This window comes from Coloeus monedula (assembly GCF_965178545.1).
Source record: "Coloeus monedula genome assembly, chromosome: 10".
In the NCBI taxonomy this organism is placed as follows: Eukaryota; Metazoa; Chordata; class Aves; order Passeriformes; family Corvidae; genus Coloeus; species Coloeus monedula.
The window spans coordinates 20,271,554-20,283,750 of NC_138790.1; the positions used below are offsets into that span (position 1 = coordinate 20,271,554).

General features: G+C 44.4%; 1 protein-coding gene across 2 annotated transcripts in view; it reads left to right on the top strand.

Moving 5' to 3' along the window:
- Positions 1 to 663: 663 nt before the first annotated feature.
- TBL1XR1 (TBL1X/Y related 1) overlaps positions 664 to 12,197 on the top strand; it is a 109,888-nt gene continuing 98,354 nt past the window's right edge. Inside the window, exon 1 of one of the 2 annotated variants that reach the window (XM_082288224.1) lies at positions 664 to 988. The gene's annotated coding sequence lies outside the window, so the exon portion shown is untranslated. The remainder of the gene's footprint in view (positions 989 to 12,197) is intronic. The other variant, XM_082288223.1, reaches the window with a different exon arrangement.

Consider the following 12,197-nt stretch of genomic DNA (forward strand, 5'->3'; position numbering starts at 1 on the left):
GGTAGCGGGGCGGCCGCGCGGGGCCGGATCCCCGTGCCAGGTGCCATGGCCAACCGCGACGGGCTGCGAGCAGAGAGGCAAAACCACCATGTTACATCCTGCATTTACATAAGCTCTGCTGGCACGGCACTTTAATGCCTTTCCTAGAAAAGCTCCGCGGCCCGGGGCCTGCCGTGCCCGGGCGGCCTCCCTTTCCCTTCCCTCCCTTTCCCCGCGGCCGCCTCCCCTCCCGCACTGCCGGGCGCGGCGGGGAAGGGCGGGCGGGCGGCAGGGAAGGGGTCAGGGAGCGGGTCCCCGTCCCCGACCCCCGCGCTGGGCTTGTGTGGCCGGGCCGGGCCGCTCCTCCTCGCCTGGCCTCGCCTCCCGGCTCCGCTGCTTCCCTTCCTCCTTCCTTCCCTCCCTTCCTTCCCTTCCCTCCGCCGGCGCCCATTTCGGCGCGGCCGGGCACCCGGAGTGTCTGCGGGCCGCCGGCTGCTCCGCGCCGCTTGGCTCCTTCCCCCAGTAACAGCTCCCACATTCCGCCCCGATCCCTCCTCAATCTCAATCACACACACACATATTACTTTTTTTTTTTCCCCTCCTTCCTCGGGACTTAATCTCCAGCTCCCCCCCCCCCCCCCCCTCCTCGCCCTCCCCACCCTCCCCTCCCCCGGCCCCTGGCTCGGATATAATTGAATATCACAGCGCTACGCGCTGGGTATTTTTTTTCCTTCCTCCTCCTGTGTGTGTGGTGGTTTTGTTGTTTTTTTTTTTTTTCCTGTTTTTTTTTTTTCCTCCTCCTCCTCTCGGTGTGGACACCTTAAAAATACATATATATATATATATATTATCGATAACTATACGCGTGTACACACACACACTCACACAGGCAGGGATGTGCGCGTATATACACGCGGCGGTATAAAACACACGGGAGGAGGAGAGACAATCCAGGGTGAATTCCTCGTGCCTCCATTCCCTGGGAAAGGGGGGAGCAGCCGCTCGCAAGGTAAGAACCGGGGGGCTCCGAGCCCCGGGGGCGGGCAGGGGCCGGGGATGGGGGTGGGGGGCGGCCGCCCTGTTTGTGTCGGTGGAGGCGGGAGGGGGATGGGACCAGAACGCCTCTGTGACCCCCCCCTTTTTTATTAATATGTGTATATATACATATATATACACACACATACATATATATACATATTTACCCCTTCCCCTCCCCCACCCCGCGCCGCTGGCTTCCCCTCCCCCACCCGCATTCATTTTTTTTTTTTAATTTAAAAAAAAAAAAAAAAAAAGGTGTAATGGAGCGGGGGATGGGGGGGACACCGGCCTCGGCAGCGAATGGCACACGGGAGCCATGGCGAGAGGCCTATTTTTAGCCCGATTTATGTGGAAGAGCGGCTTCCCCTCCCCCCCTTCCCGCATATTTACTTGGGGGGGGGAGGGGAAGGGGGGGCAGGGCCGGGTCGGGATGGGGGAGAGGGGAGGCCCTGCCCCTCCCCCACTCCGCGGAGTTCTCCCCCATCCCGAGCCGGCCATTCCTTGGAAGGGGATACACCCCCCACCCCCCCGGGCCATTCCCGATGTTGCTCCCCCCAGAGCCAAGTTATTGATCAGTTTTCCGGCGAAGTTCAGGGCGGAACATGCAATACCCCGCGGTGGCAGGGAGCGGGCCCGGTTCGGGGCATAAAATAAGCTTTTATTTTCCCATTTCACAGCGTCTCTCTTTCCCAGGGCTTATCCCTGTCCGAAACCCTGGTGTAAATTGTGTGTCGCATCAATTCGACGGGCTCGCACGGTTGATGTAATGTGTACTGTTTTCTCGGTGGAGGATTTAAGTCCTGAAATATGTGGCTTGTTATTGTTGTACCCTCGAAAAGGTTAAAATTTATCGTGTTGTTCCAGGTGAATTTAATCTTTCATCACCGAATTTCCTTTTAAGGCAGCTTGACAGAATAAAAGTCTCTCCCTCGCTTGTCTTTATCCCCAGAACAGCAAAACTTTGTCTGTGCTTTATGGCAGGGGCTGGTTGCTGCAGATGACACGTGAGTCTGGAGGAAAGTTTGGTTTGTAGGTCGCTGTGTAGGAAAGTGAAGTTTGCTGGTGAAGTTTTTACTACTCTCCAGTGTGCTCAACTTCCTCATTTTCCTGTCTGTGTAAATCAAATTCCTAACTGATTTATGGGGGAGGGGATCACAAAACATATTCCTTCCTTATTGTTAAGGCATGGGAGGCATGATCAGGAGAACCAGGTCTTTGTTGCGTAAAAAAGAAAGCGTTGTGGGCTTGTCTGACTTGCTTTGCTGTCCTTGGGTGCTAAAATAAATGTCTGAGCACGTTGTGTGCATTAACAAGGTTCTTTGCTGTTGGTGGTCTCTTCCCTTTGGGTGTTGTGAGTTGTGCTCCTTTGGCAGTGAGGGCACCATTTGCAAAATTGGTGCTTGGGGTTTGGTTGTGCCTGAGTTTTTGGGCAGTTCTGTGCTCTCGTCTTGCTCTGAGCAACCTGAAGGCTGGTCCTTGTGAGGCTCACGTTGGTTTTGTGGCCTTCCTTTGGACAGGTGTGTTAACGGGCTTTTCAGAATGCATTCCAAATGAGGACTGAAGCTGCAAGTTCCTGTGTGTGTCCTTAAATTTAGTGGGTATGTGTTTGTGGAAGAGCTGTGAAGGGTTTATTCCCCTTACCCATTGAAAAAAAAGGGGCTCGTGATGGTGCTTAGGGCGCAGGTGGTGCCCTGTAATTGATTGTAACAAACTTTCTGTGGTTTTCTCTAGTGTTGGTTTTTTTTTTTTTTTTTCTTTGCTTTTGTTTAAGGTCTAATGGAATGGTAACATTTTGTATTATTTACCTAAGGTCACCTGAGCCGGTACACTGTTGCTGTCTTAAGTTTTCTTGGGGGAAGTTGGGTTTTTCTCCGTGAGAACTGTTGTCTTCTGGTACTGTGTCTTGGGAGCGTGGTGGCCTGCCTTGCAAACTGTTATTAGGAACACCTGGAGAACACTTAGCTCTCATTCCTTGAGGAAGGGAGAAGGAAATGTAATTTAAATGTATGAAAGGAGTTGGGATTTGGCTTTTGGGCTTTATAATTTATTTTTAAGACTGTGCAAGAGTTTGTAATTTTTGTTTGTTTGAACGTGCACAGCCATAACACATGTGTGTAGCATAAAGAGCGCAATAATTACAGAAGATTCTGTTGCTTAAGCTTTTTTCCCCCTTCAAACAGATAGTTAAGATTTTTTTTTTCCTGTGAGTTTCTTTTTTTAATATGAATACTTCTTTCAGTTTTACTCTATATATGGTAATTATTGATGTTTGTGTAATGCTTTGAAGTTGTAAGGCAGGGTATAAGTGCTAAGTACCCAACAGCAATACTTCATAGTCATTTCCCCATCATGAAAGAGTTTGATGCTAAAAAGTGCTACAGCCCTAAGCATAAAGAGGCTCTGGATGGATTAGGGAAAATGGCCAAAATTGCTGATAATGTTATTTTCAGATAATAGTTTTAAGTTAGGAAGAACAGATCTGAATAATGTAAAGCAAACTGAGTTATTTTACCTAACTTCATTTTGGTCTGGAATTTAATTGAATGTGGACTTCACATTTGAGTCAGAATGTGTTTGCTGTTACAAGTTTTGTAGTGGCAGTGAAGACCCACATCCTACAAGTATGTAATCGTGCAGAAGTCAGGAAGTCCTGTAAAACACACAACTTTGTGAACATCAGCGGTCTCGTTTGGCTGAATGAGCTCTGCAGCTGTCTGTGAAGTTGCTCCCAGAAGCTGGGTGTGTTTTGTATTAGTGGTGGGCAGTAGGATGTGACTCTCATTACATTGATGCTGTTTTGGTATCACAGCGCTGTAAAGTGTCTTGGGAAGGCTGAGGTAGTGGCAGGTGTGACACCCTTCCATCACTAATTCCTTTGCTCATTGGGAGTCCCAAGTGATGGTGGTCACCTCCCCCCCAGGTTTTGCTTGCTTTGCCTGTCTCTTCTGTCTCCCCAGTCCCACAGGCGCTGAGGATCGTGGTGCCCGTGTGAATTCTGACACCTTGCTGGCGAGGACACTGCTGGCAAGCGGAGGAGAGACAGACACAAACCTCCTGCCAGCTCTTTCCCTTCCCAGCTGGGGTAGGGGTGGTGGTAAAGTGGTCTGGTCTCTGCTTTGGAGAGGAGGGCAAGGACAGGGTGTGCTGCAGGTCAGTGTAGCATTGATACTGCAATATTGTGATGCTGAAATGTATCGTATCCAAGTGTGACTCATTCATAATCTAATTCATGTTGTTTATATTGAGTGGTGTGATACAGGTCTGCATGCTGGCCATCCTCATAGGGTGTTTGCACATGTGTGCACCCAGAGTTCAGGGTGTAGTAATGACTGTATTTAATGCCCTAAATATCAGCTCATGCAAGTAGCTGCAGGTTGGGAGAGAAGTGAAAGTGTGTGTGTGCACACTCTGTAATTATGCATGTTTGGCTCCTGCAAAAAGTAACTGCTTTGAGAATATACTCATTGCATGCTCATTTTTAAATACAAATTTAAGTGTTTGTGTTATGTGAAGAAGTGTCAGTAGCTTCCCATTAGGAACTATGATTGACAGCTCTTCTCTGTTTTTGAGTTGCATTGCTGCATTAATGTAGTAGCTTCAAATTAACAGGTGATGAAGAAACTATTTTTATGTTCCTGCTATTGATTTAGCTACCCCTGTCCCAAATGTGCTCAATTTTTTAAGTGTTGAAGTATGAAGTGATGGTCTTAATTTCTGTAAAGTCACTTAATGATGAGTGACTTTACTAGAAAAAGGTTCATCCAGTGATCCCGAGCAGAATACATGGAGACTGCTTTATTCATCTCATAATTGGTTTCCTCTGAGATAAAGTGTGACAATGAAATGAGGAATACGGAGTATCTTTTGATATGAAATTGTAGGGGAATATATTGGCTTTCTTTTAATTTTGCAAAATTGAATTAGCTAACTGGAGGTAAGAAGCTGTGAAAATGAGGCAGCATAGCTGTCACTTTGGGAGAGTTGATTGCTTGAGTGAAAAGGTTTGGAAGTCTGGTCTGGAAATTACTCTGCCAGCATGTATGAAAATTGGAGAACTTCTTAGGGTTCTGTCTTGTGGTATCTAATCCAAGATGAGAAGGCCCTTTCCTTCCTTCCTTCTCATAAAAAAACAAGCTGAACTTGTTTGTACAAAATACCCATGAATCTCAGTGGCCTTGTTTGAGCTCAAGTTAAACGTTCCTTTGGTTCTGAAGGATCTACAGAACCGTAACTCAGCTTACACTCTGGAACCTTGGTCTTTAATACTTTACTGCTTAGCTTTCTGTGATATCCTTTAGACTTACATTTTTATATTGATAAGAAGCCTTAAAAAAAATTCTTCCTTGATAAAAAGTAAGTGGTCATTCCAAGCTGGAGGTTGTGTAATTGCAGGGGAAAATGCACACACTGGTTCGGTGTGTAGGATTTTGCTGGCTTGGCTAGCCAAGGATTGAAATTGCTGGTGTCGTAGCTCACCCCTGCTCACTTGCTTTCTTGGATGGGCTGATTGCAGGGAAGACTTTTGAGCATATTTCCTTACCTGTAGAAGTAGTAATCAAAAGGTCTGGTGAATTGGTGTAGCTTTCTGAAGAGCCTACTGAAAGAATCGCCGAAGCAATGAGGGAGAACGTTACGGAATTTTCTTGGCCAATATATGCAACATCTTTCAGAGTCTCCTTTTACTTTGAATGTAATTGTGCGTGGCCTAACCCAGTGCTACGTGGAGATACTGAGGCCCTTCAGAATATGGTAGCTGGAATGCCAGAAGCAACATCCCTAGGTATGCTATCAGCCTAACACACCATTTTTTGAGGATGAGTAATGCAGGCAGATTGGGTGTTAACCTGGCTGTGTGGCCCTTCCTGGTGCTCTGTGTGTCCTGCTTGTCTCCAGGAGCCGGATGGTGTGGTGGCAGTGGGGATCTGAATTTGTGCTGTGGTTGTGCTTGGTGCAAGCATGACTCCTCTTAAGAAGAGTATAAGCTGGCATCTGCATCACTAAAGTAAGATATTAATAGTCTTATTTTCAAAGATGCTGAGTCCCCGCAGTTGCATGTGAAGTTGGCAGTCTGTGTGTGTGCTTAGCATTTCTAAAAATCAACTCTTGTGTGTGGTTTGCCGGCTTTTGCAAACTCCCGGGAGGGTGTAGTTTCTGTTCCTGGGAGCAGTATTAGTAAAAGGCTATGTTGTGTGCTCTGACTTGTGTTTATTGTTGTAATTCTGAAGTCTCCATGTTGCAGAGGAGCAATCTTGCTCACTAGTAATGTCTAGCAGTAAAAAATCAGAATCATCCAGAGAAAACAGTTGCGTGGGTTTTTTTGTTTTATGATCTGAGGCTCTGTTCAATCTCTGTTCAATGTCAGTGTGTTACAGACACTCTCTGTAACTGTGTGCCATATGCAGGCACGCTGGGTGTCATTTTGGATTGCTGGAGGTGTGTTGCTGGAAGTTTTAGCTGGTGGGGTGTGAGTAGTAGACCTTCCCTTCCCCTTCAGCGGGGCAATAGTTTTGCCAGCCTGTCAGGGCAGGCGAGCAGCTGTCCCTGCAGTAATGCTGGTGCTTCTTTTAACCCCTTGTGGGTTTGGGGGATGATTCAGTTGCTTCTCTGGCTGCATGCAGAGGTCCCTCTCACCCACTGACGTCAGGCTGATGGTAGATTTTTATGAATTGGGACTGTGAAAGTGGAAACTTTGCTCTGTGCACAGCTACGTGCCTGTTGGTGGTGACCAGAGAGCTACAGAAAAGATCCCTGTGCTGCCTATTCCTGGAACACTTTTCCAAGGTTATGAGTTAAGGGTCATATATTTACTGTTTGTGAACATGTAGTGCTAAATACTGTGCCCAGTGCCAAAACCACAGAAATTGTCAGGGTCTAGAGCCCTAAATAGAACCTGTCCTAAAAGTTGCATCCATTTGACATTAACGATGTTAAAGAGTTCAGGCTCTTCGCATGGGTGACCTATCGCCAGCAAACTGAGTGGGGAATTATGGATGGTGAGCACATGTGGGATGGATTTCAGTCCCCTGATGGTTCCCTAAAAGTACCAGGCAAAGAGGACACCGTTTGATTTCCTGGAATAAGTTGCCCAGGCTGGCTGAGGAGTGGAATAACAAGTTTCATAGCTCTTTAGTGGGTTTTGGACAGACTGATTCATGCTTGAGTGTCAGTATGACTTCTGAAAATACAATTTTGCTTTGTAAAAATAGTATTAAAAAGACGTAGTTATTTTTCATTTGTTATTGATATTGGTCTAACTTGCAGTCCTCTTGGACAAATGAGCGTTTTTGCCATTAAATTCAGCAGTTGAGAGAGGATCTTACCTTAAAATACCGATTGATCTTAAGAGAGATGAGTGAGTCTGACCCTCCCCCCCGCTTCCTGGTCTCTCTAGCTCACAATAAGCATGAGCACTTTTCCTCTTTTAGGTTATGTCTAAATTTATGGGGAAAAAATAGTTTTGATATTGCATAGACCTGTGGGGGAATAACAAGAGATCTGGGTCAAAAAAGTAGGACGTGCAAGATTTAGAAGCTGTTGAAGTGTATTTATTTGTCCTATATTAGGTTAAAGGAAGTATTGGTGCTCTCAGTTTGGCAACGTGTCCTTCAGTCTGCGGTGTGCTGTAAAGGGAAGACAACTGTTAGACAGTGAATCACCGCTAATTTTTGTATGGATGTCCACATTCTTCTCTAGTGCAGAAATTTCTGCTTGGATATCAACAAGACTTCCTAAATACAGACTCTTGGAGATAAATTTTAATTAGGAAGTGCTTTGTAAAAATATGGATTTTGGCCATGATGATGTTTGTGACTCTGTAATGTATTTACTTTGGGGTTACATTTGTTCAGATTAAATACTTTTTAATGTACTTATAAAGCAAAGTTAGCATGAATGTGGATGGAGGAAAATGAGGCACAGTGTTGTCAAACCATCTATTAATGCTGACGTCAAATAAATTGTGCTAGAAACATATCTTGTGTAGCAATGGGTTAGCTGTTTCCCATTGCTAGTGCAACAGCTCTGAGGTTTATGGGAATGGGGTCTGTACTTGCTGAACAACATGAATGTTTTGCTGATGCAGACATGGTACCTGATATTCTACTTTATTTTGAATGCACAGCTAAATTTCACAATCTGGTGTCTTGTTTAGACTGTAAGTATCTAGCATTGTGGAAGATGAAGAAAGTATGACAAATATGAAACTTCAATATGTTGAGTTGTGATAAAACTTGAACACAAATACAATGAAACAGTCTACTAAGCAGTTTTGGTGAGCTTGATCTGATAGCAGGAACGGATGTCTAAATGTAGCTGATTGATAGAAACCAACTTATTTTCCTTTTTTTTTTTTTTTTTTTTAACAGCTTTTGCCATTATAGTAAATATATGTCACAGTTGTTTAAGTTGTAAGAAAAATGCTTTGTATTTCTGTGAATGTCTTCCAGGGCAGATTGTGAATGGCCTTTGATTATGTTATTTAATGTGTTTATCTTGCTGTTGGCAAAGTCCACACTAGTTGGTTCTTCTGCTGTCTTACATGTGCAAGGTTATTTTGATATGGATTAGTTATTCCTAGTTCACCAAGGCCCTTTGTAAGATTCTTTCTTACAGTACATATAGTGGACATTAAATACATAACCAATTACATTTTAAGAGTCTCTTTTATTAAAACAAGACAAAAAGTTCCCCTTGGTCATCCCATTGAGGTGCCTGGGCATTACAGCCCTCCCAGTTGTATTATTTTCTGGTAAGATGGGCATTGCTTTTGTCTTAAAAAATGAACCCTCTCACTGTGTGGTTCTGTGGGCTGGTTGTGAAAGCGCCAAACTCAATTTTCCTGTCAGTCTCCTCTTGTCCCAGTGCCTGGAACACAGCTGAGGTCCCACATTAGAGAGATACTCACTGCTTGTATGTACTGGGGCACAAAGCTGGACTTTCAGAGATCCTGTGTGTATCGACAGAAATGGTGGGAAGAATTTAAAAAAAAAAAAAAAAAAACACAAAAGATAAAGAGATGGAAACTTTCAGAGGTAGCCAGGGAAAACACTCTCAATGTGTTTTGACTTGCTCTTTGACGCTATGGATGACTTCATATGCGAGGCTCAGAGGGTATGTGAAATGCAGTGTCAGACTCCGGCTAGGAGAACATCCCTTACATAGGCTGAGGTTGTCTGTTGTGCCAGCAGCAAGGCTTGTGTATGTTGGACACTGCTGCAGAGCTCCAGAAAGCTCCACTGATGGTGTTAGAATATGTGAAATTTCATTTGTGTGCTTAATGTGCCTCCCACTTTCCCAGCTGTGGCCTGTAACTACCTGCTTGCGGAACAGAGTTTTTTCAAGGTGAAACAAATGAAATGCACAGGTTTTAAAAACACATTCAGAGATCAGGTCAGTCAGATTTTAGGTGTGTTAATATTTTTGTAAATGGTGAAAGTTTGGAACTGTAATGTACTTCCATGTGCCTGTTGCTGCCTACTTGTATTTGTTAATCTGGTGCTGTTGGACCTACTGCTGTTATGTGTAATTAAAATAACCCCCCAAGCCTACCCCTGTGTGATAAAAAGACAAGTGGTACAAGATTGTGCTGCTTTTTCCTTTCTGAATTAACCCCTTCCAAGTGTCAGGGTAGCCTGCCTTCTCCTCCTCTTGGTTCTGCTTCCTTGTCTGTGCTGTGGTGGGAAAGTGGCAAATTAGTGTAGTGAACTATAGTGTTTTGGGTCCATCCTGATGGTTTGCATCATTTTATTCTTACCCCTTCCTAAGGCTTTATTTGATTTTTCTAATCATTCCCACCTGTCTTTTTTTTTTTCTTTTCCTGGGCTTTCTCTCTCCTTTTTGTTATTTTGGACTTTTCTTTTGCGTTCACCCCATCTGTTCTCTTGTCAGTCCTTTAAATCAAATTGGTGCCTTTTTGTTTCTGTTCTCTGTGTTTTCTCTGCTTTCTTCCCCTTTCTCCTAATGCTAGTTAAGTTTATATGCAGGACTCAGTTCTGGATAGCCCTCTTGAACTGGAGGGGTTGAATGGGTTTGGATGATGGAGCCTGAGTCAGTGGCGGAGCAAAACCTGCTGGTCTGCTGGGGAAGTCTCATTTTCCTGTGTGTGCCACTGGCAGCGAGCAGGAGGTGAGCAAGGGGCCTGCCTGCGGGCACATGAGTGGCTGGGATGGGCACACAGGGCAGGAAATGCAGAGGACAGATTTTGGCAGTGCTTTTATTTGATAAAAATAATCTTGGCTCTAGGCATACAGCATTGATCCAACTCTTGATGAAGTCAGAGGGAGGCTTTGGAGAGAGTTGGTGTCATCATTTAGTACAGACATGAGAAGCTAAGGAAGCTGGAGTGAAAACCTTGGTGCAAGGTGGGGTTGGCTTTGGGCCTTTTAAAATACGGGGTTTTATGCAAGAAGTTTTTATTGACGTCGTGACTTATAATTAGCGAAAACTAAGTCAGTCATCGTGAAATCAGTGACAGCCTTATCTTATTGTTTTTATTGTGGGTAGTGTTGACAAGTCACATGCCCCATTGTTCTGGGTGAACAAACACGGCTTTGAGGCTGCGAGCTGGGACGTGCGCACAGGCGCCTTTGTCCTGTGTGGAACTGCGACTTCGGAGTGGAGAGATCTGTCTTTAAAGAGTTCACATCTAGAAACTGCGTGATAAAATACTCTCTTGCTTGATATGTAAGCACCATTTTTTTTCATGTCTTGTCGTCTAGAACCTAAGAAAATAAATGCAAGTGACTTAATGGATCATAAACTCTTTCCTACCTCGTTGCCCAGCGAAACCTATGGATAGCAGGCTTGTGTCCTGGCTCTGGAGTGGATGTGCTTGGGACGTAGAGAACACGAGATGTGCTTTTGAGAAAGTCAATAAAAGATATTTGCTTGAAAGTCTTCCAGGTGTAAGTCCTTTACCACAAAGCTGGTGACACTTGAGATGGTAATAGTGAACCTCATCTCTACTGAAATCACAGTTTTGTGATCCACCTCTAAATTACTCATGCTGTTTATAAATCCCTGTAATCAGGGTATGTGTAGTGTAACTAAGATGGATGCAGTAGAGACTGGCTGCAGGAGCAGACTTGGCATGTGTAGGCTGTGGATGTAGTCATCCAGCCGTATCTGGGGGAGAATTCCATTGAAATTGCTGTGAGTTTTGCTTAAGAAAGTGCAGAAAGATTAGTCTTCCCTGCCTCCCTGCCTACAGTGATTTTTATTATGTGTTGTTTTTAGTACATCTTAACAATGCCAGTGTAGCTCATTGTCTGGTCCAGTATTTTTGATTTGTAGAATAAGTGTGGTTGTGGTTTTTTTTTTTTTTTTTTTTTGTTTTGTTTTTTGGTTTTTTTTTTAAATCAGCTTATAGTCTTGCTTTTTCCTCTTTGGAAACTAGTGCTTGCAGTGTGTTTTATACCTATACAGGACTGTTCAACAAAATGATCTTGAATTGTCAGAGCTCCATAGTAGGTATTACCAAGATGCTTTCATATGCAATGGCATGAAAGGCGGTAGAAACGTTCAAGCTGGTAGCAATTCTTGTAGCGATCTTGATTGCGTGTCGACAGTGTCAGCTGTGTGTCCATCTGCTCCCTGGTATTAGAAAACTTCCCCAGTTTGGGTGGCTTGCAGGCAGTCTGTAAAATACTGCTTCGATTTTGATACAGAATGAATGGCAAACTTTTGGCATCCTAATGTGGGTGTAATACAGCAATGGAATATATTCTGTGGGTTACTGCTCAAAGTTTTCAGACTTTTTTTTGAGCATGACTGCACTTCGTTTACACAGTCCCTTCATAGGAACTGCTTGACAGAGGGAATTATGGAATTACTTTCTGATTACAAATTCTCTCTATACCTTTCCACAGGCCTGTCTAGGTCTGTGGTGGATCCCCAGAGACACACCTCCACTCCCCACACGCACAATTTTGATTCTGAGTTGACCTAATGTATGTGTATGTAACAGATAACTGTGTTTACTTTGTTTTTCGTTTACATCACTGAAGATTTTCTGTCCACATAATGATTAGGACAGAAAGCTGGTGTCTGGATTATCTGTTATTTCTGCCACTGTGTGACCTTAGCAAATGGATTAACAAATTTACCCATGCACCAGTGATTTAATACTTAACAGGAGCTTTTTCAGACCAGTTCAGTGCCCTGAGATCTTCTGGTGAAAGGCT